General features: G+C 42.8%; 1 pseudogene; it reads left to right on the top strand.

Moving 5' to 3' along the window:
* The window catches only part of LOC130708211 (60S ribosomal protein L32-like), a 102,043-nt pseudogene that overhangs the window by 8,432 nt on the left and 68,696 nt on the right, over nt 1–24,915 (top strand).

Here is a 24,915-nt window from a genome sequence, read left to right as displayed (position 1 = left end):
TTCTCCAGTTGTGGCAAGTGGGGGCCACTCTTCATCGCGGTGCACGGGCCTCTCACTATCGCGGCCTCCCCCGTTGCAGAGCACAGGCTCCAGATGCGCAGGCTCAGCAATTGTGGCTCACGGGCCTAGTTGCTCCGCGGCATGTGGGATCTTCCCAGACCAGGGCTCAAACCCGTGTCCCCTGCATTGGCAGGCAGATTCTCAACCACTGCGCCACCAGGGAAGCCCACATGATTTTATTTTTGTCTATCCAGACAACAGAGTTGTCATGCCTTCAAAATGGACTCATTTTATATTCTTCAATGTGCTTTCTGATTTCTGAGGGAATGTTTAATTATCTATTAAATTAATTTTGTATTAATGGTGATGAATTAATGTGCAATCTTTTCAAAAGACATTTACTCTTCAAACAGAGGATTCTGTGAGATATAGGTCTTTAACCCAGAGAGCTGACTCTTCAATCACATATTTGGTGTGGAGGAGACCTCTGTGTAGGGAGGTGGTGAGGACAGAGGGGTTGGAGAGTTCTCCCTCATCCTCTCTGAAGCCCTCAGACGTATCGCTGCTGCTCAGCTTTGAATAAAGCCAAGTGCTGCGATGCAGACAGGGTTGAGGCAGAGGGGAACAGACAATGGTGGGGAGCTCAGCAAAAGGGTTTCCTCCATCACGTCAGACATATCCAAAAAGTCCAAAGGATTAGGAGTCCTTATAGACTCTTAGACTTGGCGAAAAGGTTGGATTTGATGATCTTGAAGAGTCGTTTCAGTGGTGTGCTGGGTGGGAAAGCTGTCTTTTAGATGTTTGAAGAGAGAGTGTATGAAGGTAAGGGAGACTTGGCAGTTAAAGGCTGGATGAAAATAAGGCAATATTTACAGGCAGTAGCAAGGCCAAGTCATGAAAACAGCATGAGGAGAAATGATGCTCCTGACAGCCTTGCTGGTGGCACCACAAGTTCATGGAAGAGCAGGGGCTGGAACCCACAGCACCTGATACCCAGCCTTGGGACGATTTTCCACAGAAGACGAACATGAGCATGTTTGATGACAGAAGGAAAGGACCAGTGGAGGCTTGTTGAGGATGCTGGAGGGGCAGTGGTTTTTTTTTTTTAAATAAATAAATTTATTTATTTATTTATTTATTTTTGGCTGTGTTGGGTCTTCGTTGCTGCACACGAGCTTTCTTTAGTTGCGGTGAGCGGGGGCTACTCTTCATTGTGGTGCGTGGGCTTCTCATTGTCGTGGCTTCTCTTGTTGCGGAGCACGGGCTCTAGGTGCGCGGGCTTCAGTAGTTGTGGCACGTGGGCCTCAGTAGTTGTGGCACGTGGGTTCAGTAGTTGTGGCACCTGGGCTCAGTAGTTGTGGCTTGCGGGCTCTAGAGCTCAGGCTCAGTAGTTGTGGCGCACGGGCTTAGTTGCTCCGTGGCATGTGGGATCTTCCTGGACCAGGGCTCGAACCCGTGTCCCCTGCATTGGCAGATGGATTCTTAACCACTGAGCCACCAGGGAAGCCCCGGGGCAGTGGTTTTTGAGCAAAAGACACCTCTCCTCTCTGAAGGCTGAGAGGGAAGCCCAAAAGGTGGATAAAGAAACAAGGGAGGTGGATGGACGACCAATGCCAGGTGGTCATGCTCTTCAGAAGAATCCATTTTAATGGTGAATGAAACCTCTCTCTCTTCACACACACACACACACACACACACACACACACACACACATACACGCTAACAAATAGTGAACAGTGGAAATTTAATGATTCTTACTTGGGCTGATTCTTCCCCTTTTCAAGGAGTAAATCTTCAAATGATTGCTATGACTCGCTATCGTGGATTTAGGTAGGGAGAGAAAATTGTTCCCATTTTCCTGTTTAAGTCTCTTTTAAATTAGGACTATTTTGATGCAATTCTTTGCCTACAGAATGTAGATTATGGTGGAGCTGGCTATAGTTCATGGAGACATGAGATCACCACCCTCCTTCCCTTCCTTTCTTTCTCTTACAAACTGATTTCTAAGTGTTGGCCACATGCCAAGACTAGGATCTATAAAATAGCCTTAACGATTTTACCAGACTAGTAACCATTGACAAGATACCTCTTGAAGGTAGGATAATACAAATAATAAAAAACCTACCAGCTCTATGCTAGAATCAAGCTTGGGGGCCCAGTGGACAGCATGTACACTTTGTAAATTTTCTTCCAATGCTATTTGGGTTTAGCTTGTTAGGAAATGCTAGGGGAAAAATAATGGGTGCTTTACAATCACCATAAAAAGACCCCAATTCCTTTAATTTCACATTTCTTGTGATGACAAGCCTTCACTCCTGCTCTACCTGCTGACTCCCATCTGCAGTTCAGGACCGAGAGCTAAGAGCTAAGATGATCCTCCCCCTGTATTTATAATCTCAGGATAAACCATAGATGCTAGAAATGAATGCGTAAGTTCACGTTTATCCAAAGTTCAAACATCCAGAGAGCTCATATTAGCAATGTGTATTTCTAAAAGTGCTGGGCAGTGATGAACAATTTTCATAATTGTCACCCAAGGCTTAGAATAATCCTGAGAGGCCGTCTGGATTATCAAAGAGAGGTGCCTTTTGGTTCAGTCTTAGCGTTCGATTTCTTTCATTTGATTTTCTAATTTGCTGAAAACAGAGGATGGTTTATGAAACCTCAGCCAGAATATTTGATTAGCGGGGGGTGGGGGGGCGGCACTGAACGTCTAGCCATTTTGTCTGAATGGGAACAAAGGGAAAGCAAATCCTGCCTTATTCTCTTCCCTGAAGAGGCCACAGGGATGGTGAGAAAGTCCCTTCTTTAAAGTAAAGCTGCTTGTGAAAAGAGAAAGGACTTGTCTCGCCTACCTTGCTAGCCACCTGCGTTCAATCACAAAAGGAGACATCACCCCACAAGGGTTAATTCCCAACACCTGACTGCTCCACGAGACACTGCCAGCGGGTCTAGCCAGCGAGTCTAGCCAGCTTCCCTGGTCTAATTACCCACTGAACGCTGGGGTGGGAGTCCGCTCGGCGGGAGGCCCTGCCCTACCTGCTTGAACGCTTAGGCTGGAACACGCCTGGTTTTTAATCCTATACACAGCTCAGTCCTCTGCTAGTTGTTATTTTCCTTCCTCACCTCTGGACACTTCGGCTCATTCACTGGCAGCGTCATTACAGGAGAACTCGCCTTTGACAGAAATCTCTTTGAAATGGTTTTTTTCTTTTTTTCCTGTTCTGGCTTGCACTTGAATAATTCTCCATCAACAGCACGTCTGATTGACTTGGCATCACAAACCCTTCTGTATGCTATTTTTTTTTTTTCTTCAAGAAATATTAAAGTCTGAATACAATTGGAATAGCTGCCTGGTAATGATCTCATTATATATAAATACCAAAGTGCTCCCGGGGGACGTAAAGACTCCCAGGCTCAGGTAGGCGGCGAATACCTATTACCTTGCAGGTGTCCGCCCACAGCAGCCCTCCTCCACGCAGCCCCCCACGCATCCCTTTCAGCCTCAGGTTCAAGTTGCAGAGAACGAACGAATGGCTGATTGAAGATGGGAAGAGAGTTTTTTCCTTTTCCCCTTTGTGACATATGTTAGGAGATGAAAGGAACCCGGGCCGTGTGTTTACTTCTCATTTGGGAGTTTCACATGTTCTGATTGATCGGGAAGATGAAAAAGGGCAGAAGGAGAGACATTTGGTGCTGGCTGCGAAGCACATCCATTCTCAATGTGAAGTTGCCTCGTTTGGTGACGATAATTGTGATGAGGCAGGTACGGACGCTACTCAAAGATGGTTAAAAAGCCCAGGCCCGCCACTCGGTTTGAGTTCTTATGTAGCAAAGAACACACACAGATGGCGGCAGTCGGAGTGGGGCGTGGGATGGGAGAGACCCTCTTAATGTGGGAGTTTACTGGTGCTTAGCCCCAGTCCTGTTTTCTGGCTGCCAAGGCGTAAGCGCATGAGTTTAGCACATCACAGAGGGCCACGTGTAGGGTTCCGTGCCCGATATGGGCTGAGCAACCCTGGACAATTTTTACTCCCTGTGATTAGCAGCAAAAAAAGCAATTGGATAGGGGAGATGGTAGACCCCATTGCTCTCAACGTCCGTCTTAGGTTCTAAAGGGGCGTCCGTCTAAAGGAGGATTGCCATCTACCATCTTAGACCAGAAAGAGAGGGGTGGTGGTAGAGGAGTACCAAGCTGTTTCCTCCGGCATGAGGTTATAAAGCTTATTTTTTCTTTCTGACATCCATATTAGGAACTATCAAAAATGCAGAATAATACTATGAGCATAAGTCTTTGGCAAAAGGATGGCATGAATGGCAAAGATATTTTGCCTGTAGTTAAAAGTCTTTCGTGCAACGTACGTGGTATGTTGTAGAGCAGTGACAACAAATTCCTATTGACTGAGGGTTATGGCCATAAAATCTAAAGAAGGGAGTGTTAGGCAGATTAGACAGGGGCCTGTGTGGCCGGAGGGGAGCCCCTGGTATCGGGTGGGACCATTCTCACCATGCAGAGGATCGGGACAAATGTTCTCGGCCACAACTGGACCCATACTATACACATGCTGTTTGATACACTTCTAAGTTTTTCCTCAGTTCATTATGTGTTGACATTTGTAGTGTCTTAGCCTCAGGGAAAGAATCTTCCTTCTCTCCATCCAGTGTCACAGCTACTGTTGGAATCTGAGAGAACGTTCCCCCACTTGTGCTCTGATTTCCTTGGGTGATGGCGATTGAGGGTGAATTCAATTGTTTGCAGAAATTGAGCATTGGGACCCCAAATTCTCATATTTTTCTTGTTACCTGTGGAAGGATCTAAGAGAAATAAATCCCCATTTCAGTAATTACATAGCCCCTCCAATACCCAGGCATATCTCGGGATGCCTCCAGTTTGATGATGATGATGGTAAAGAAACGACCGTTCTTTGAGAGTTTAACACATGCCAAGCACGGTGCTGCCTGCTTTACACACTTTGTCTCATTTCTGGGAGGTGGATACTATTATGTCATTTGCAAGATGCTCTTACAGATAGTAGTTTGATGTCTAACGGGAGAAGGACTGGTTTGTGGCGACACATACTTGGGGGCTGTGGAGGCCTCCTGTGGAAGCAGGAGGGGAGATGGGTTACACAGAAGAGAAATCTCTGAAGGAATCCCTTGTTTTCTCAATCCCTTTGCATTTAGTTCACCAGTTTTCATGATGGCTTAAGTATTCAGCCTCTGTTGTTTGCGATACCACAGAAACACGAGGCACAATCCCTGCCTACAGGGCACCTATAATCTAGTAGGTGGATAAGAGGAGAATGTGAAAACACCACCAGGTGGGACAGATTTGGGTTTGGCCTCTCCTATTAGCTAGCCTTTGTGGGCCTAAGCTGCTGCCGCTTCTTCCCTTTTTTTTTTGGTCATGCCATGCAGCTTGTAGTATTTTAGTTCCCCGACTAAGGATGGAACCCAGGCCCTGGCAAGTGAAAGAGCCAAGTCCTAACCACTGGACCGCCAGGGAATTCCTGACCTACGCTTCTTTTTAAAAACTAAATGATTGGACTAGATAAGAAGTTTGCAAACTTTTTTTCTATAAAAGGCCAGATATAAGTATTTTAGTCTCTTGGGGCCCTACAGTCTTTGTCTGACTACTCAATGCTGCCGTCATAGCATGAAAGTGGCCGAGGACAGTATATAACAAATAGGTATGGCTGTATTCAAATAAAGTTTTATTTACAAGAACACCTGTAAATAAAAATCAGGTGGGCTGGATTTAGCCCATGGCCGACCCCTGGACCAGTTGATGGCTATCAGCCCTTTCTGGCTGGAAAATGCAATCGTTTCTTCACCTTCCGCATTGATTTCAGCCTTGGAGTGTGGAGACATTTCTTTGGCTTTTCTCTTCTTGAGGAGGAGTATATAAAAAATGGCAATAGAAGTGGTCCTGGAGAGGCACCAGGAGGGATTCCCAGCAATGTTTTGATTGAAATCGCAATGGGAGGAAGCCATTAAAAAAGGTGGGGAGAAAGGTCCCATTAATCAGAGATGGGCACTGCTATTTTAGTTGGAGATCTGGCTATCAGCTCAGCAGGAAGACAAGGAAGACAAGATGGGGTAGGCTGGAAAATTGGCTTTTCCAGAGGCAGAATGCTAAAGAATTCTTTTCAGAACAAAATTTTCATGCAATTCCTTATATAAGGCTTAGAATCCAAGGCATAGTCAATAACGAAATTTTGCTTGTGTTGGGAAACACAATCTAGCATAGCAATGTAACAATCCTCACAGTCTAACACAGTCTAAACGTAGATTTCATTTCTGTTGCAAATACCTGTGTATCTCCATTTGAAAACGCTCTCATGTGGTTTTGCCATATATTTGAATAACTGGGGTTTCCAAGACATTTAAACAGATGCACAGTCATAGGACTCTTCCTGTTGCAAGTGACGGAAACACCTTGTTCAATCTGACCTGAAAAATGGGATACGTGGGCTCAGAATACAGTGCAGTCCAGAGGGATGCTGGCTTCCTCTGGGGGAAGTGTCTGATCCAGAATGTGACACGAGGTCATTCATTTCTTGTCTCTTTCATTTCTTCTTTCCTTGTGTATCAGCCTCATCTGCAGGTGGACTCCTTTCTGGGTAATAGGATGCTATCCCAAGACTCACTTTCTTCTATGACCAAATACAGCAAAGGAACAAGAGCTTCTTTTTTGTTGAGAGCTATAGCACAGTCTCCTTGGCCCTGATTGGGCCATGTGCCCATTTCTAAACCAACTCCTGTGGCCTTAGCCAATTAGGGCCCACTACACAGCTAAGAACGGTAAAGGGGAGGTTCCCCAAAGGAGAGTTGGATTACATCTATTGACAGAGGTGGATGATTTCGGGTAACCACCAGCAGATGTCCAGTGTAGTGATACATTATAACTTTCAAAACACTTTCATGGAAACTGTCTCGTTTGATTTTACAACAGTTTCATGGGAATATGTTTGTCAGGTATTATTATTTCCATTTTCAGATGAGAACACTAGGGCTTAAATCACATGACTTGTTCAAAGTCACATAGGTGGTGAAAGATGTTGTATTACATTTTTTCCGTCATGTTGTGATGTTTGACCACTGAACAACAGAACTGTTACCTCTCTTGTTTTGGACTAGATACCTATTAACATCATCTAAAATAGAATTAGCATTTTGGGGCAGCTATATCACACTGGCTTATACTGATTCTATAGCAAAGTAAGAATCTCACTGGTTTTTCCACATGATTGCTGGTAAAATGTACCTAAAATGGCTTTTTGAACCTGAGTGCAGGGTTACCTTTATTCCTGTGATATCTTATATTAAATTTCCCCCATTGCTAGCCTGGCAAGGATTTTGGAGTCATGTGGAATCCGAAATATTAACTGTCTCTTCCAGCTTTGTGCCATCTTCAAGTTTAACAAATAGCCACTTCTATTTCATCTTTTAAGTAATTGCTAAAAAGATTGAACAATAGGATATATGTAACGTTGACTAATGACTGACTTTAATCTGGAATGAAATCTCCAGGTGACACGTCACAGGACTCTACCTTTGGATTTGTTCAATATTTTTATAACTGATATGGCTGGAGGCTCAACTGATATGTTAAAAAGGTCAGCCACCTCACAGATGGAATATATCTTCTCATTTGACCTCTTGTCCCATATTTCTATGAGCGACATTTTGATTGAGGACATCACCGTTTGAAATGAAAAGCCAAATGATTGACATGGAGTCAGTGGTAAGCATGATTTCGTGAACCCCCGTATCATTTATCCTGGATAGAGTCAGGAAAATTGTGGCCAATCAGTTAATGTTACAATCCAGAAATGAAAATAAGAAGGTAATCGCAGTGGTGATCAAGCATCACCATCTGAGAAAATGTAGGAAGAAACAGACAGTACGTATTCCCCTAGTGACCTAATTTTCTTTTTTTCAGATTAGAAAATTGAAATTCGAGAACTCACGTGGAAGTGATACCAAGAATTCGGCCAGAAATATTATCTAGGAGTCAGCTTCTCAGGCAGGCGTGTGGCAGGTGGGTTGTAGGCTCATCTGGTGGTAGGGATGGCAGTGAGGCTTTTACCCAAACATCCTCCCATCTTATAGCTTTGACTGGGGGTTAGTTCGAAGCACTTTGAAGGAGGATGAGAGATTTTTATGAATACTAGAAATAATTGTATCCATTATTATCATCATTTAAACAAGTTTGAGATACATCACCGTGCAGCTTAATTTCTCTAAAAAGACCCCCTTTAGGATTGGTCTCAGCCCTGGAGTGGGAGGCGTGCTTCTTGAGTCCCCCTCGGAAGGTCGGGGGGAGGCGCCCTCATCATTTTCGCCCTGGTCACTTTCTCCCCGAGGACCGATTCCACCGCCAAAAGCTTTGCAGCCCCTGTGTCCCAGCTGATGACCATCTTCTCCCAGACAATGACCAGAACACAGCTGTTCCTGCTCTGCCTTACTTCTCCCATCTCTGCTCCCTCTTCCCCACCCTAAGAGCTTGTAGAAACGCCACCCTCACGTAGGTATTTCCTAGAGAAATTTTGCTTTCAAACGAACGGATGGGTTTCACGGAAGATGAACAAAAGCGATTCTCTTCTCTTCTTTCCCATTAAGTGATTAGCCTTGAGATCTGGAAAATACCGTTTCTGTTTAAAAGGAGAAATATTTAGAGAGCAAGCTTCACCTTTTCCCAGCAGCTCTCAGAAAATGAGAAAACAGTCTCTTGTTCTCTTGTTCAGGGCTCTGACCCACCCTCTCCCCTCCCAGCGGCCCCCCTTCCCCATCACACACCTTCCTCAGCTACAAGCACAGGATATCGAGGTGCTAATAAGCTCGAAAAGGTTCCAGCCTTGCGTTAAGCCTCAGCCACGCTGCACTGCTTAAAAGAGGTTAAATGCTTGTGTGAACCTGTGTTTTCCACCCCCGGCCAGGCAGCCCTAAGCCGGGCTGATCCGGCCTCGCCTGGGCCTCTCTCCACAAGAGACTCGGGACGCGGCGGGATGATTGAGGTGGCCCCAGCCTCCCCAGCAGCTGCTGACTTGCACTTGGAAGTTCAATCCTCTCAAGGTAATTCCTCAGCTTAGGAGAAACTTCCAGCAATGAATTCTGACTTTGATGCAGGGCGAAGGCAGGCTCCCTGGCTTCTACAGACGCCAGGCCTGGGATGGGTGAGGAGCGTTGTGTTATCAAAGCAGTTTTACAACTAGGACTTTTGTGGTCTCATTAGGAGGTTTCTAGCAATTTCTAGAACACCATTCTGAATCTTCTTTCCCTTCGGAGGTTTTCCACATCCCAAATGACTCGGGCCCGTCTGGCCACCCCATAGGCTACAAGGTGGCCTGGCTTCAAATGTCAGAGTAAAACTTATGCTTCTGTCTCTTCTCGGCTGGAGCATCTCTCACTGCTTAGAGTGGCACTTTGGTACTAACATTGGAGGCCGAACTAACTGTAGAAGGAGATATGGGGGAACCATTTGCTATGGTACCTCGGTCACCTCCGGCAAGCTGGTGGACGTGGACATCTTGGCGAAAACAGATGGGGTACCAGGTTGGGAGAAATTCTCCTCAATGCAGGGAAGTGGCCCAGAGATTCTGAAATAACCATCTGCTTTTAAGATTTTGGGGATCATTTTTCTCAGGCGGTAACAACTTCCCTTCCTTTTTCTTCCTCACTCCCCAAAGCTGCTCCCGTCCCCAAGAGCAGGAAATCCCCAGCGGTGGATGCAGGGACCACCATGACAGTCCTCTGCCTCCTCACGGGGACGGCTTTGTTGTGGGAAGATCTGAATGTCCTTGTTGTCCCCTAAAGCTTCAGCTCCGAGTTTCAGGATGTGATTTGGCAAGTGCCAAATCCAATCGTCACTGAACCCTTGATCATCTTTTATGCCCCGTAGAAGTATGTTTTTATTCATCCATTTCTTCAGGAGGTAAGAAATGAAGCTGTTCCATTCTAGGCATGAATTAGCATTTATAACAATGCAGTGCAAAAAATGTAATTTAAATAGAACTGATTAGAATTTTGATAGGGCACCTAGGAACCTCTAGACAAATGCTGATCAGGTAATGAGTGGAACAAGTCATTTATTTCAGTGGTTCAGTTCTCCGTTCGATGATTGGGTCACAGTTTCCAAACATCTACGGCCACTGTTCATTAATTATTCACTTCTCGCTCAGTAATTGTCCAATTTAACTACAAACCGTGAGCTTATAGGCAAAGCCACAGAAGACAGCAGAGGGAAAAAGGAACAACCTAGATAAAAGTATATTTTCTTTTTGTAATAACATGCGCTAATTCAAGGACTCAGAGAGAGGGTTAGCTATTGTTAGACTTTGGCCTTTGTCTCATCTACATGCGGTGGACTAAATTGCTCACTATTTGTTAAGCGGGGACGTTTAAGCTCCAGAGTGCCGAGCTTTGCAAATGAGGCTGTACAAGTTGGCATTCAGCCTGTCTTTGTGGGTAGAGCCTCACCTTTGGGTCAGCGAGCAACCTGCCGTAAGTGGGACAGAGAAGTTTCAGGATGCTATATCATCCTGAATCACGTGTTTTTCTTCAGGTGCCTCATCTTGGAAAATGTTCTGAATCAATCTGAAAGGTTCATTTGCAGGGGTTTTTCTCCTTTGATATTTTGGAGGTTTTTCTTTTATTAAGAAGATGAAAATGTTTCCCTCTTATTTCATGAGTTCGACTCACATTCAGGAAATTCTGGGTTTGGTGGCTTCCCCAGTATATTATTACATCCCATGTTCTACTTTACTTATTATCTTCACTGGTAGTTAAAATTAGTTTATCAGCCCTCTTGTCTTGATATAATCTTGGTATTAGTAGGATGTCATTTGCTAGAATGCAGGTTAGAAATGAAATCCCAAGAAAGGCAATAAGTTAAACAATTGTTCCCCCCCCAAGTCAGAACAAAGCATTGTTTTAAAGGAAGAATCATCAGTTTATTATAGTTTTAAAAAAATGTTTATTTATTTGGCTGTATAGGGTCTTAGTTGCAGCATGCGGGATCTTCATTGCAGCACGCAGGCTACTCTCTAGTTGTGGCGCGCGGGCTCTCGAGCGTGTGGGCTCAGTAGTTGCGGCACGCGGGCTCTAGAGCGTGCAGGCTTAGCTGCCCCGCGGCATGCGGGAGCTCAGTTCCATGACCAGGGATCGAACCGGCGTCCCCGGCATTGGAAGGCGGATTCTTAACCGCTGGACCACCAGGGAAGTCCCTTTATTATAGTTTTAATGTTGCCCTCCTTGTCCTGGGTGTTTCGTGGGTGAAGAACCTCCAGGCATGAGGCTCTACAAAGTGGAGCGTTCTTTGAATGAGCACCTGATAACTGGGGCAGGTGGGAGATCAGGGCTAGCGTGGTCCTATGGTCTGGCGGGTTAATGGTTGGCATTGCGATTTGTGTGAGTGGCACTTGTCTTTCTTCAGGCTGCAGCCTGAAAAGAGAATGTCTTCCTTCCTTTGGGTCATGACCGGGTCCAAAGCAAGCATCTAAGGCGGTAGCCAGTGGAGGAGGCACCTACACTGCTCATCATTACAGAGTTAATAAAGCTGGGGTCTAGGTGAAACCCACATGCTGGCCATGGAGTGACAAGCATGTGTAGAGAATTTCTGTTGATGAAAACAACAGTAAATATCTCTGGGACAGAGTCTTCATTGCCCAAACTTACTGTATCCTTGGGGAAGAAAAAGTAAAAGTTTGTTATTGCCGGAAGAATTTATAGCAGCCTGGCTCTATGTTTGCAGAATTCAACCGTCCTCTGAATACCTGTTTCTTTGAATAGGTGTCAGGCCATTTTACAGCCGAGTAAACTAAGGCAAAAAGTGGTGAAGAGATTTGCCATACTCACAAAATAATTCTGAGACCTAGGAGAAATGAGAACCGATGGTCCACCGCAAAGCAATTTAAAACCACCTAGGCCTATGTGTATCCCTGTGCTTTTCTTTTAATTAATTTATTTATTTATTTATTTTTGTCTGTGTTGGGTCTTTGTTTCTGTGCGAGGGCTTTCTCTAGTTGCGGCAAGCGGGGGCCACTCTTCATCGCGGTGTGCGGGCCTCTCACTATCGCGGCCTCTCCTGTTGCGGAGCACAGGCTCCAGACGCGCAGGCTCAGTAGTTGTGGCTCACGGGCCTAGTTGCTCCACGGCATGTGGGATCCTCCCAGACCAGGGCTTGAAGCCGTGTCCCCTGCATCGGCAGGCAGATTCTCAACCACTGCGCCACCAGGGAAGCCCTGTGCTTTTCTTTTAAAATAAAGTAAAAAGGAATTAGGTGTACTATTAGAGATGGCTGGTACTGTTTTCGGCAGTAATGATTTTGGTTCTCATGAACTTTGCTATTTAGAGATATGCTAAGAGAACTTACTACCTTGGAACAAGCAAATGGCAAACAGATAAAATATTGTGTTTGGGGTAATTTATTTTCTCTGGCTTTGTTAACTGAGCAATTAACTAGATTATTTCCCTAATGTGAACAAGGACTCTATTCATATTAAAACAATTAATTGGACAATTGTTGTAGGGTGAACATTTACTCTCTTATTTTTTTCCCCTCCTCCTGTCACCTCTCCCTCCCCACATGTCTGGCTCTCTCAGAGAGAGCAGTTTCAGCCACATAATATCTATGTGAAGATTGGAAGCTCTCAAAAATCATAGCAAGGAACTATAGCCACACATTTATTCTCAGCAGATCTTTGCATATCTTTGGATTTTTATGTTTTGCTTACTTTCCAATGACTGAGTTCCATGCTATAACATCTCCGTTATTTTGGTGGGTGGATTAGAGCTCATTGTCTCTCACAGCAGCCTTCGGCCACCCTGGGTGAGACCTCCACAGCTTGCTTACCTTATCATAATATTGGAAAGCAATTTCTCTTGACTGCTGTGAACCGACACTAGAATTCCGAAATGCTGCCACAGTCATTAAGTGATTTCCAATTAGTTAATTGGTTTCACAGGCTGCTTCTTTCTAACCTGTACCTTAAATGAAAAGCAGAACCATCCATTTTTGAAAGGGAAAATAATCCTGGGGCCTTTGGCTTTTAAGATCCTAAAACGAAGCATACTTTGTAAGAAACGTCACTGAAAACACCAGTCCTGCAGAACAGAAAATATTATTATTATTATTACAGAAAAGAACGGACCATCTCTCCTGGCTTTGCCAAATGGTCGAGGGTTTATTTTGCCCACTTTCACTTTAAATCAAACGAAGTGAGGTAGATTATCAGAGAGCAGCACAGAACATGGAGAGTTTCGAGAGCAACATGGATTCTTCTCTAGGGAAGCTTCCTGGGCCTTCAGGGCCATATCGGCCTGGCTGCTCTGGGTTGCTACGAACCCTCGCTGAGCAGTAGGGCAAAGTCCTTGCGAATTGGTTCATCAAGAAGCTGCTTTTTGGAAAGGGAACTGTATATGGTTAGGTATGTGGACTGACAAAAGGAATGGGGTGAAAGAAGGTGAGAGGTTTACGTAGAATCTCTCTAGTCAACACGTGTTGTTAACGGTGGGGGCCATAAACAGGAGTTTTGAGCAATAACTGATTTGCACAGTAGAATAAATATTTATTCAATAGGGTAAATACGGTAATAATTACCCACTAGGGTAAATCAATCATCTATTTTCCCTGATAGAGAAAACTTGACTTTAATAGTAGATAGAATGCATAAAATATGAATGCAAAATTTCCTCTCTGTTAATTAGACAAAAACGCAGTCAATCAAATAAGAAGCATCAGAGTCTAGCGGTTAAAAGCATGAACTCTGGAGACAGACTATCTGGGTGGAAATCCTGGTAGTCACTTTCTAGTTGTGTGACTTGGGGCAAGTTGCCTGACCTCTCTCTGCTTGTCTCCTGGGGAATGGAGGAGAGGTGTAATACCATCCTCACGGCGTTGTTATGAAGGGTGAACATAAAGGGTTAAAATTCATCAGTCCCTTAGATTTGGGTTTGAAACATAGTTTGTTAAAGAAACCAAATTTTATCGTATGCCATGTTTTGAAAGATCCATCTTTTGATTTCTCCATTGAAAAAACCCTCTCCTCTTCTGGGTAATCTCACCCATGAGAACCAGTACGCAAAGGAGGGCAAGAGCTGAGATGCTGGCGGTCCCTTGGGTTGGTCAGTCCATCTGTCAGTCAGCTATGTTCCCTGCCATTAGCTCTTTAAGACAATTTCTCTCCCCCAAATCAGTCAGCCTGAGCTTTTTGTTAAAGAAGAATGTTTATGTTAGAGAAGTAGATTAAATTGGAATAGCAAAGGGGTCGGTGACTGCAATACCGGGTCAGAAAGAGACAAAGAACTTCCGTGTGTGCAAGTGTATATGTGTGTGTGTGCGCACGTGTGTGTCTGTGTGAAAGACAGAGACAGAGAGACATGGTGTCAGAGAAAGACAGAGAGGGACACACAGACACATTCACACAGACAGACAGACACAGAGACACAGACAGAGACAGAGAGAACGTGTGGAGAGCAACAGAAAATCTGGTGAGTGGGAGACCATGCGCAGGGAAAGTCAGCCCTTTGCTGAGAAGGAATTGAGAGACGTGAGGAATACTGAAGGCCAAGAAGGGAGCTGAGGACAGAAAGCCCTGACTGGTGATCGTGCCTTTCTGTCTGCTTTAGAAGCAGTTGGTTCATCATTTCAGCAGCCTGGAGTCCTTTAGTAATGACTTTATAGATTAAAATTTAAAACCAAATTAGATGTGTTTACAAAACAGCACTCACACTGAATTGATAGCAAGCTGCTGAAGGTGGGCTCACAATTATCCCAGAGCCCGGGGTGTGCTGTTCTGGTAGACGGTCCTGGTGCTTGTTGAAGTGGGTAAGACCACAGCCCCCCTTTCTTCTGTGTCATTTCCCGCCCTGCCTAATGATAGCACTTTAAGGTGATATGCTGACAGGCACAAGTAACGCATTTAAGGGCACATGTTGCCTGGCCTTGATAGTAACCCTGGTAGAAACTTGTCTGCTTTTTAAAAAATATATTTTTAAGTTTCCTTGTGCAGCCTGTTCATTCCAGTCGAAACGATGGTTTGAGAAATACTAAGTCCAGAATCTCATAATGATACAGGAGTTTTGAGACCATGTGTTTTTTTTTTTTTGAATTTTTGAATTTTATTTTATTTTTTTATACAGCAGGTTCTTATTAGTCATCCACTTTATACACATCAGTGTATACATGTCAATCCCAATCGCCCAATTCATCACACCACCACCCACACCCCCTGCCGCTTTCTCCCCTTGGTGTCCATACATTTGTTCTCTACATCTGTGTCTCTATTTCTGCCCTGCAAACCGGTTCATCTGTACCATTTTTCTAGGTCCCACATATATGCGTTAACATATGATATTTGTTTTTCTCTTTCTGTCTTACTTCACTCTGTATGACAGTCTCTAGATCCATCCACGTCTCAACAAATGACTCAATTTCGTTCCTTTTTATGGCTGAGTAATATTCCATTGTATATATGTACCACATCTTCTTTATCCATTCGTCTGTCGATGGGCATTTAGGTTGCTTCCGTGACCTGGCTATTGTAAATAGTGCTGCAATGAACATTGGGGCGCATGCATCTTTTTGAATTATGGTTTTCTCTGGGTATATGCCCAGTAGTGGGATTGCTGGGTCGTATGGTAATTCTATTTTTAGTTTTTTAAGGAACCTCTATACTGTTCTCCATAGTGGCTGTATCAATTTACATCCCCACCAACAGTGCAAGAGGGTTCCCTTTTCTCTACACCCTCTCCAGCATTTGTTGTTTGTAGATTTTCTGATGATGTCCATTCTAACTGGTGTGAGCTGATACCTCCTTGTAGTTTTGATTTGCATTTCTCTAATAATTAGTGATGTTGAGCAGCTTTTCATGTGCTTCTTGGCCATCTGTATGTCTTCTTTGGAGAAATGTCTATTTAGGTCTTCTGCCCATTTTTTGATTGGGTTGTTTGTTTTTTTAATATTGAGCTGCACGAGCTGTTCATATATTTTGGAGATTAATCCTTTGTCCATTGATTCGTTTGCAAATATTTTCTCCCATTCTGAGGGTTGTCTTTTCGTCTTGTTTATGGTTTCCTTTGCTGTTCAAAAGCTTTGAAGTTTCATTAGGTCCCATTTGTTTATTTTTGTTTTTATTTCCATTATTCTAGGAGGAGGAGGATCAAAAAATATCTTGCTGTGATTTATGTCAAAGAGTGTTCTTCCTATGTTGTCCTCTAAGAGTTTTATAGTGTCTGGTCTTACATTTAGGTCTTTAATCCATTTTGAGTTTATTTTTGTGTATGGTGTTAGGGAGTGTTCTAATTTCATTCTTTTACATGTAGCTGTCCAGTTTTCCCAGAACCACTTATTGAAGAGGCTGTCTTTTCTCCACTGTATATCCTTGCCTCCTTTGTCATAGATTAGATGACCATAGGTGTGTGGGTTTATCTCTGGGCTTTCTATCTTGTTCCATTGATCTATATTTCTGTTTTTGTGCCAGTACCATATTGTCTTGATTACTGTAGCTTTGTAGTATAGTCTGAAGTCAGGGAGTCTGATTCCTCCAGCTCCGTTTGTTTCCCTCAAGACTGCTTTGGCTATTCGGGGTCTTTTGTGTCTCCATACAAATTTTAAGATGATTTGTTCTAGTTCCATAAAAAATGCCATTGGTAATTTGATAGGAATTGCATTGAATCTGTAGATTGCTTTGGGTAGTATAATCATTTTCACAATATTGATTCTTCCAATCCAAGAACATGGTATATCTCTCCATCTGTTGGTATCTCTTTAATTTCTTTCATCAGTGTCTTATAGTTTTCTGCATACAGGTCTTTTGTCTCCCTAGGTAGGTTTATTCCTAGGTATTTTATTCTTCTTGTTGCAGTGGTAAATGGGAGTGTTTCCTTAATTTCTCTTTCAGATTTTTCATCATTAGTGTATAGGAATGCAAGAGATTTCTGTGCATTAATTTTGTATCCTGTAACTTTACCAAATTCATTGATTAGCTCTAGTAATTTTCTGGTGGCATCTTTAGGATTCTCTATGTATAGTATCATGTGATCTGCAACAGTGACAGTTTTACTTCTTCTTTTCCAATTTGTATTTCTTTTATTTCTTTTTCTTCTCTGATTGCCGTGGCTAGGACTTCCAGAACTATGTTGAATAATAGTGGTGACATCTTTGTCTTTTTCCTGATCTTAGAGGAAATGCTTTCAGTTTTTCACCATTGAGAATGATGTTTGCTCTGGGTTTGTCGTATATGGCCTTTATTATGTTGAGGTAGGGTCCCTCTATGCCCACTTTCTGGAGAGTTTTTATCATAGATGGGTGTTGAATTTTGTCAAAAGCTTTTTCTGCATCTACTGAGATGATCATATGGTTTTTATTCTTCAATTTGTTAATATGGTGTATCACATTGATTGATTTGCATATATTGAAGAATCCTTGCACCCCTGGGATAAATCCCACTTGATCATGGTGTATGATCCCTTTAATGTGTTGTTGGATTCTGTTTGCTAGTATTTTGTTGAGGATTTTTGCATCTATATTCATCAGTGACATTGGTCTGTAATTTTCTTTTTTTGTAGTATCTTTGTCTGGTTTTGGTATCAGGGTGATGGTGGCCTCATAGAATGAGTTTGGGAGTGTTCCTTCCTCCGCAATTTTTTGGAAGAGTTTGAGAAGGATGGGTGTTAGCTCTTCTCTAAATGTTTGATAGAATTCACCTGTGAAGCCATCTGGTCCTGGACTTTTGTTTGTTGGAAGATTTTTAATCACAGTTTCAATTTCATTACTTGTAATTGGTCTGTTCATATTTTCTATTTCTTCCTGGTTCAGTCTTGGAAGGTTATAACTCTCTAAGAATTTGTCCATTTCTTCCAGGTTGTCCATTTTATTGGCATAGAGTTGCTTGTAGTAGTCTCTTAGGATGCTTTGTATTTCTGCGGTGTCTGTTGTAACTTCTCCTTTTTCATTTCTGATTTTATTGATTTGAGTCCTCTCCCTTTTTTTCTTGATGAGTCTGGCTAATGGTTTATCAATTTTGTTTATCTTCTCAAAGAACCAGCTTTTAGTTTTTTTTTTTTAACATCTTTATTGGAGTATAATTGCTTTACAATGGTGTGTTAGTTTCTGCTTTATAACAAAGTGAATCAGTTATACATATACATATGTTCCCATATCTCTTCCCTCTTGCATTTCCCTCCCTCCCATCCTCCCTATCCCACCCCTCTAGGTGGTCACAAAGCACAGAGCTGATCTCCCTGTGCTATGCAGTTGCTTCCCACTAGCTATCTATTTTACATTTGGTAGTGTATATATGTCCATGCCATTCTCTCACTTTGTCACATCTTACCCTTCCCCCTCCACATATCCTCAAGTCCATTCCCTAGTAGGTCTGTGTCTTTATTCCCATCTTGCCACTAGGTTCTTCATGACCTTTTTTTTTTTTCCCCTTAGATTCCATATATATGTGTTAGCATACTGTATTTGTTTTTCTCTTTCTGACTTACTTCACTCTGTATGACAGACTCTAACTCCATCCACCTCACTACAAATAACTCCATTTCGTTTCTTTTTATGGTTGAGTAATATTCCATTGTATATATGTGCCACATCTTCTTTATCCATTCATCTGATGATGGACATTTAGGTTGCTTCAATTTTGTTTATCTTCTCAAAGAACCAGCTTTTAGTTTTATTGACCTTTGCTATTGTTTTCTTTGTTTCTATTTCATTTATGTCTGATCTGATCTTTATGATTTCTTTCCTTCTACTGACTTTGGGTTTTGTTTGTTCTTCTTTCTCTAGTCCCTTTAGGTGTAAGGTTAGATTGTTTACTTGAGATTTTTCTTGTTTCTTGAGGTAGGCTTGTATTGCTATAAACTTCCCTCTTAGAACTGCTTTTGCTGCATCCCATAGGTTTTGGATCATCATGTTTTCATTGTCATTTGTCTCTAGGTATTTTTTGATTTCCTCTTTGATTTCCTCAGTGATCTCTTGGTTATTTAGTAACGTATTGTTTAGCCTCCATGTGTTTGTGTTTTTTACGTTTTTTTCCCCAGTAATTGATTTCTAATCTCATAGCGTTGTGGTCAGAAAAGATGCTTGATATGATTTCAATTTCCTTAAATTTACTGAGGCTTGATTTGTGACCCAAGATGTGATCTGTCCTGGAGAATGTTCCATGTGCACTTGAGAAGAAAGTGTAATCTGGTGTTTTTGGATGGAATGTCCTATAAATATCAATTAAATCTATCTGGTCTACTGCGTCATTTAAAGCTTCTGTTTCCATATTTATTTTCATTTTGGATGATCTGTCCATTGGTGTAAGTGAGGTGTTAAAGTCCCCCACTATTATTGTGTTACTGTCAATTTCCTCTTTTATAGCTGTTAGCAGTTGCCTTATGTATTGAGGTGCTCCTATGTTGGTTGCGTATATATTTATAATTGTTATATCTTCTTCTTGGATTGATCCCTTGATCATTATGTAGTGTCCTTCCTTGTCTCTTGTAACATTCTTTATTTTAAAGTCTATTTTATCTGATATGAGTATTGCTCCTCCAGCTTTCTTTTGATTTCCATTTGCATGGAATATCTTTTTCCATCCCCTCACTTTCAGTCTGTTTGTGTCCCTACGTCTGAAGTGGGTCTCTTGTAGACAGCATATATATGGGTCTTGTTTTTGTATCCGTTCAGCAAGCCTGTGTCTTTTGGTTGGAGCATTTAATCCATTCACGTTTAAGGTAATTATCGATATGTATGTTCCTATGACCATTTTCTTAATTGTTTTTTTTTTTTTTTTATAAATTTATTTATTTTTATTTTTGGCTGCATTGGATCTTTTTTGCTGAGTGCAGGCTTTCTCTAGTTGCAGCAAGCGGGGGCTACTCTTTGTTGCGGTGTGCGGGCTTCTCACTGAGGTGGCTTCTCTTGTTGCGGAGCACGGGCTCTAGGCGTGCGGGCTTCAGTAGTTGTGGCTTACGGGCTCTAGAGTGCAGGCTGAGTAGTTGTGGCACACGGGCTTAGGTGCTCCGCAGCATGTGGGATCTTCCCGGACAAGGGCTTGAACCCGTGTCCCCTGCACTGGCAGGCGGATTCTTAACCACTGCGCCACCAGGGAAGCCCCTTCTTAATTGTTTTGGGTTTGTTTTTGCAGGTCCTTTTCTTCTCTTGTGTTTCCCACTTAGAGAAGTTCCTTTAGCATTTGTTGTAGAGCTGGTTTGGTGGTGCTGAATTCTCTTAGCTTTTGCTTGTCTGTAAAGCTTTTGATTTCTCCATCAAATCTGAATGAGATCCTTGCCAGGTAGAGTAATCTTGGTTGCAGGTTCTTCCGTTTCGTCACTTTAAGTATATCATGCTACTCTCTTCTGGCTTGTAGAGTTTCTGCTGAGAAATCAGCTGTTAACCTTATGGGAGTTCCCTTGTATGTTATTGGTCGTTTTTCCCTTGCTGCTTTCAATAATTTTCCTTTGTCTTTAATTTTTGCCAATTTGATTATTATGTATCTTGGCATGTTTCTCCTTGAGTTTATCCTGTATGGAACTCTCTGCACTTCCTGGACTTGGGTGGCTATTTCCTTTCCCATGTTAGGGAAATTTTTGACTATAATCTTTTCAAATATTTTCTCAGGTCCTTTCTCTCTCTCTTCTCCTTCTGGGACCCCTATAATGCAAATGTTGTTGTGTTTAATGCTGTCCCAGTGGTCTCTTAGGCTGTCTTCATTTCTTTTCATTCTTTTTTCTTTATTCTGTTCCACAGCAGTGAATTCCACCATTCTGTGTTCCAAGTCACTTATCCATCCTTCTGCCTCAGTTATTCTGCTATTGATTCCTTCTAGTGTATTTTTCATTTCAGTTATTGTATTGGTCATCTCTGTTTGTTTGTTCTTTAATTCTTCTAGGTCTTTGTTAAACATTTCTTGCATCTTCTCGATCTTTGCCTCCATTCTTTTTCCGAGGTCCTGGATCATCTTCACTATCATTATTCTGAATTCTTTTTCTGGAAGGTTGCCTATCTCCACTTCATTTAGTTGTTTTCTTGGGGTTTTATCTTGTTCCTTCATCTGGTACATAGCCCTCTGCCTTTTCATCTTTTCTGTCTTTCTGTGAATGTGGTTTTTGTTCCACAGGCTGCAGGATTGTAGTTCTTCTTGCTTCTGCTGTCTGCCCTCTGGTGGATGAGGCTATCTAGAGACTGTGTGTCTTGAAAGCAAAATGTTTTCAGGAACAACGAGTTCCTCTGCTACCTTCTCCAGCAGCAAACCCTGTTTCCTACCACATAGTTGTTCCAGAGAGAGGGAGAATGTTTTATTTCAATTTTCTGCAATAGAACGCAGTATTTTCTCCTCATATACTTTTTAGAACAGGAGCTGCTCTTTCAAGTTTGCTGATCACTATAAAGGCAAGAAGACATCAAAGGGAACGCTTCTTGGTTTGAAGACACAGCAAGGCTTTTTCTTGTAATGAAGTGCATTGATAGATTTATTTCTGTGGTCCATGAAGCTAGTTATGACTCAATAAATATTAAATCAATCAATCAGCCACATATCCTCTCCCTGCCCTCAAGGAACTTATGATCTGCTGAAACACGATGAGTATCATGTACCTGTATCTTTTAATATTTTTTTTTTCTTTTAATATTTTTTGACTTTCACTTATGGGGAATAAAATCTCATGAATTCCCAACCAGGGAGACTGAAGAGGTTTGGGCTCCTAATTCATTTATAAGCCAATGAGAAGATTTGGTTGGAGATGTTACCTGAGCCTGAATAATGCTTGTGAAATGGCTCCTTTATGAAAGAAAGTTAAGTGCGAAAATAACATGGGGGCTGAAGAAAGTGTGGCTGCTTGTGATGGTCCAGAGGGGTATGTGTTGTGTCTCCAAGGGTAGGGAGAGCGGGGCAAGCACACTGGGACAGGACTGTGCCATCTGTTAATCACAGGATTTAAAACCACAGTTCACTTACCTGGGATTCCATGCTAATATGAGTGGCTTTTCCATTTCAGAAGGCAGCAGGAGCCCGCAGCAGAGTCTGTGGGCATCTGAAAGCCTGATTAAATGTGGTGAGGGTACGCATGGAATATTTTAGTCTTTGGGTGTTATTTAGATTGAGACAGGAGCGTCTTGGGGGAACAGAGATGCATTAAAGCCACACACGTAATGGATCATCTTTTACTTCCAGAGAGGCTGCATGTTGCTGTGTGGGCTCCAGTGGCCCCCGGTAAAGCTCTTGGCTTCTTCCTGACTTGTGCTAAACCTGCTCTCTGGGCTCAAGATGCATTAGAATAAACAAAATGCACTTGTTTGAATCGATGCTGGGCATTAAGCGGCTCCTGGGCTTTACATCAGGGTCTCTGGTAGGCGTAGTTATCCTCTGGCTGCGTGCGCTGGGGTTTGGGTGACAGGATATTTATTTATTTATACTGGAGGATAGTTGCTGTACAATGTTGTGTTAGTTTCTGCTGTACAGAAAAGTGAATCAGTTATACGTATACATATAGCCACTCCTTTTTAGATTTCCTTCTCATTTAGGTCAACACAGAGCATTGCGTGAAGTTCCCTGTGCTATACAATAGGTTCTCATTAGTTACCTATTTTATGCATAATAGTGTGTATGTGTCAATCCCAATCTCTCAGTTCATCCCATCCCCCCATCCCCCCTTGGTAACTGTAAGTTTGTTCTCTACATCTGTGACTCTATTTCTGCTTTGCAAATAAGTTCATCTGTACCATTTTTCTAGATTCCACATATAAGCAATATTACACGATATTTGTCTTTCTCTGTGTGACTTCATTCTGTATGGTAGTCTCTAGGTTCGTCCACATCTCTGCAAATGGCACTATTTTGTTCCTTTTTATGGCTGAGTAATATTCCATTGTATATATGTACCACATCTTTATCCATTCCTCTGTAGGTGACAAGAAATTTAAAACTAAAGGGGCCAGACGTTTAACACCTGGAGGCACTTGGTCTTGTGACTGTTCCTCGGTTCTCGAGCCTTTAGGAAGCTCCCGATCGAATAGGAGGGAGGGTGCCGTCCTCCCTCAATGTTTTATGCCTTCTCACTGCTCTGCCTCTTACCTTGTCCCTTACTTAACTCATTCTTCAAGAGCAGCTAAAATGTCACGTTGGTCTTCCTTGGTGCCTGCCTTTACTAATGCTTATCCCCCTTCCTGCCCCATCCCCATAAAACACTTAAGAAGCATAGTATCATAGAAAAGCATGGATTTTGTTCCAGATAAGTCTGAGTTTATGTTCCTGGTCTCACAGTTACTAGGTGTGTTTACCTGGTAAGGCTTCTCGTCCTTTTTTAGCCTTACTTTCCCTTAACTGTAAAGTGGGGATAATGCCACTTACCTTAGGGTTTGTAGGCACATTAAATGATGCCACCAAGTACAAGGCCAGGTAGAAAATATTCCATTGATCTTAGTTCCTTCATCCTTCATAGTTTGTCCGGCCAACTGTAATTCTTAATCTTTTGGTCATGGATCTGTTGGAGAGTCTGATGAAAGTGATGGTCTCTGCTCCCAGGGGAAAAAAAAATACATGCACAAATTTTCATACAATTTAAGGAAATTCAGGGATCCCTAGAGTCCAAACAAGAGCCCCTTAAGGATGGTGATCCCGGGACTTCCCTGGTGGTCCAGTGGTTAGGACTCCGTGCTTCCATTGCAGGGGGCACGGGTTTGATCCCTGGTCAGGGAACAAAGATCCTGCAAGCCACGAGGCATGGCCAAAAAAAAAAAAAAAAAAAAAAAAAAGGGCGGTGATCCCTTGGTTAAACCCCTCCTCTACCAAATAGCCACATTTGTAAGACATTTGCAGAGGCTGAAAAGAGACCTGGCACTTAGGAGGGGCTGAACAAACACTGGTTAACCTCATCTCTGCCTAAATTGCAATCACAATATACACCATGCCTGGTGGAAATGTAGCTGTAATTTTTCCTTCTGTTTAGTTTTGAGAAGCTGTCACGGACAAGTGACAGAAATACCTCTGAGTGGAGAGTCTGGTCCTTGACTGACATGTCTTCCAGCTGGCCTGCCGTGCCTGTTTTCAACAAATTTGGCCTTTTCAAAGACCTTCCCTTTCTTGTCCCACTCCGCCCTGCAGTCCTGTGTGTGCCGCTACCCAGCCAGGCGATGTGTGTTGCTGACATCTCTGTCTTCGCTCTCTGTACGGAATGTAGAGCAATTATCCTTTGGTTGGTCCCCGTGTCTGTATTTTGGCAGGCTGCCCTGCCTTCCATGTGATAAGTGTTTTGCAGACGGTGCAGCCTGACCTCTGCCAAGCCTAATGTCACCCTCATCAGATGCCGCCTGTGTCCAGGGGTTACCTCCACCTGCCCCTTCCCTTCTGAGTCTGCTGGTGCAGCTTCCCCTGGCACTACGTTTAAAAGCACAAAACGATGTGCAAGTCTGACTGTGATCCAGTGCCTTGGAACAATGTTAGCAGTGAAAGTGAACCTGGGTAATTCAGGCACCTCCAAATGTTTGTTTTTACAACCTGCAGTACCTAGATTGGTTTGCTTGGCTGTGTGCAGCAAGTAAATGAACTGGATAATCGCCATATTTCTATTCCACTTTGTGCTGTGTAGCATGTGCCTCTGGAAACAAAAGTTTTCTCTACAACAAAGTCAATCCTCAAGAATAACGATGGCCCCTGGGGGGATGAATCAGTGTGTGCCAAGGTATGACTAATCAAATTGACTCAGAAAGCACCTTTCTCCCATTTGATTTTCACTGGATATTTTCACTGAAGAGCCAGCAACAGGGACAACAGCAACAAAAAACTATAAAAACAACCAAACAAACAACACCCAAACCAACATCACCTCCCTCCTAACCATCTCTCATTGATCTGCCCCATTCCAACTGTGCAGGTCAGGCTTTATTTATTGTCTGGCTGCATTGCAAAGGTCCGCACTGGAAAG

This window comes from Balaenoptera acutorostrata, chromosome 5 (genome assembly GCF_949987535.1).
Source record: "Balaenoptera acutorostrata chromosome 5, mBalAcu1.1, whole genome shotgun sequence".
NCBI lineage: Eukaryota > Metazoa > Chordata > Mammalia > Artiodactyla > Balaenopteridae > Balaenoptera > Balaenoptera acutorostrata.
Note: the sequence above shows the minus strand (reverse complement) of the source record. Positions and strands in the feature narration are given on the sequence as shown.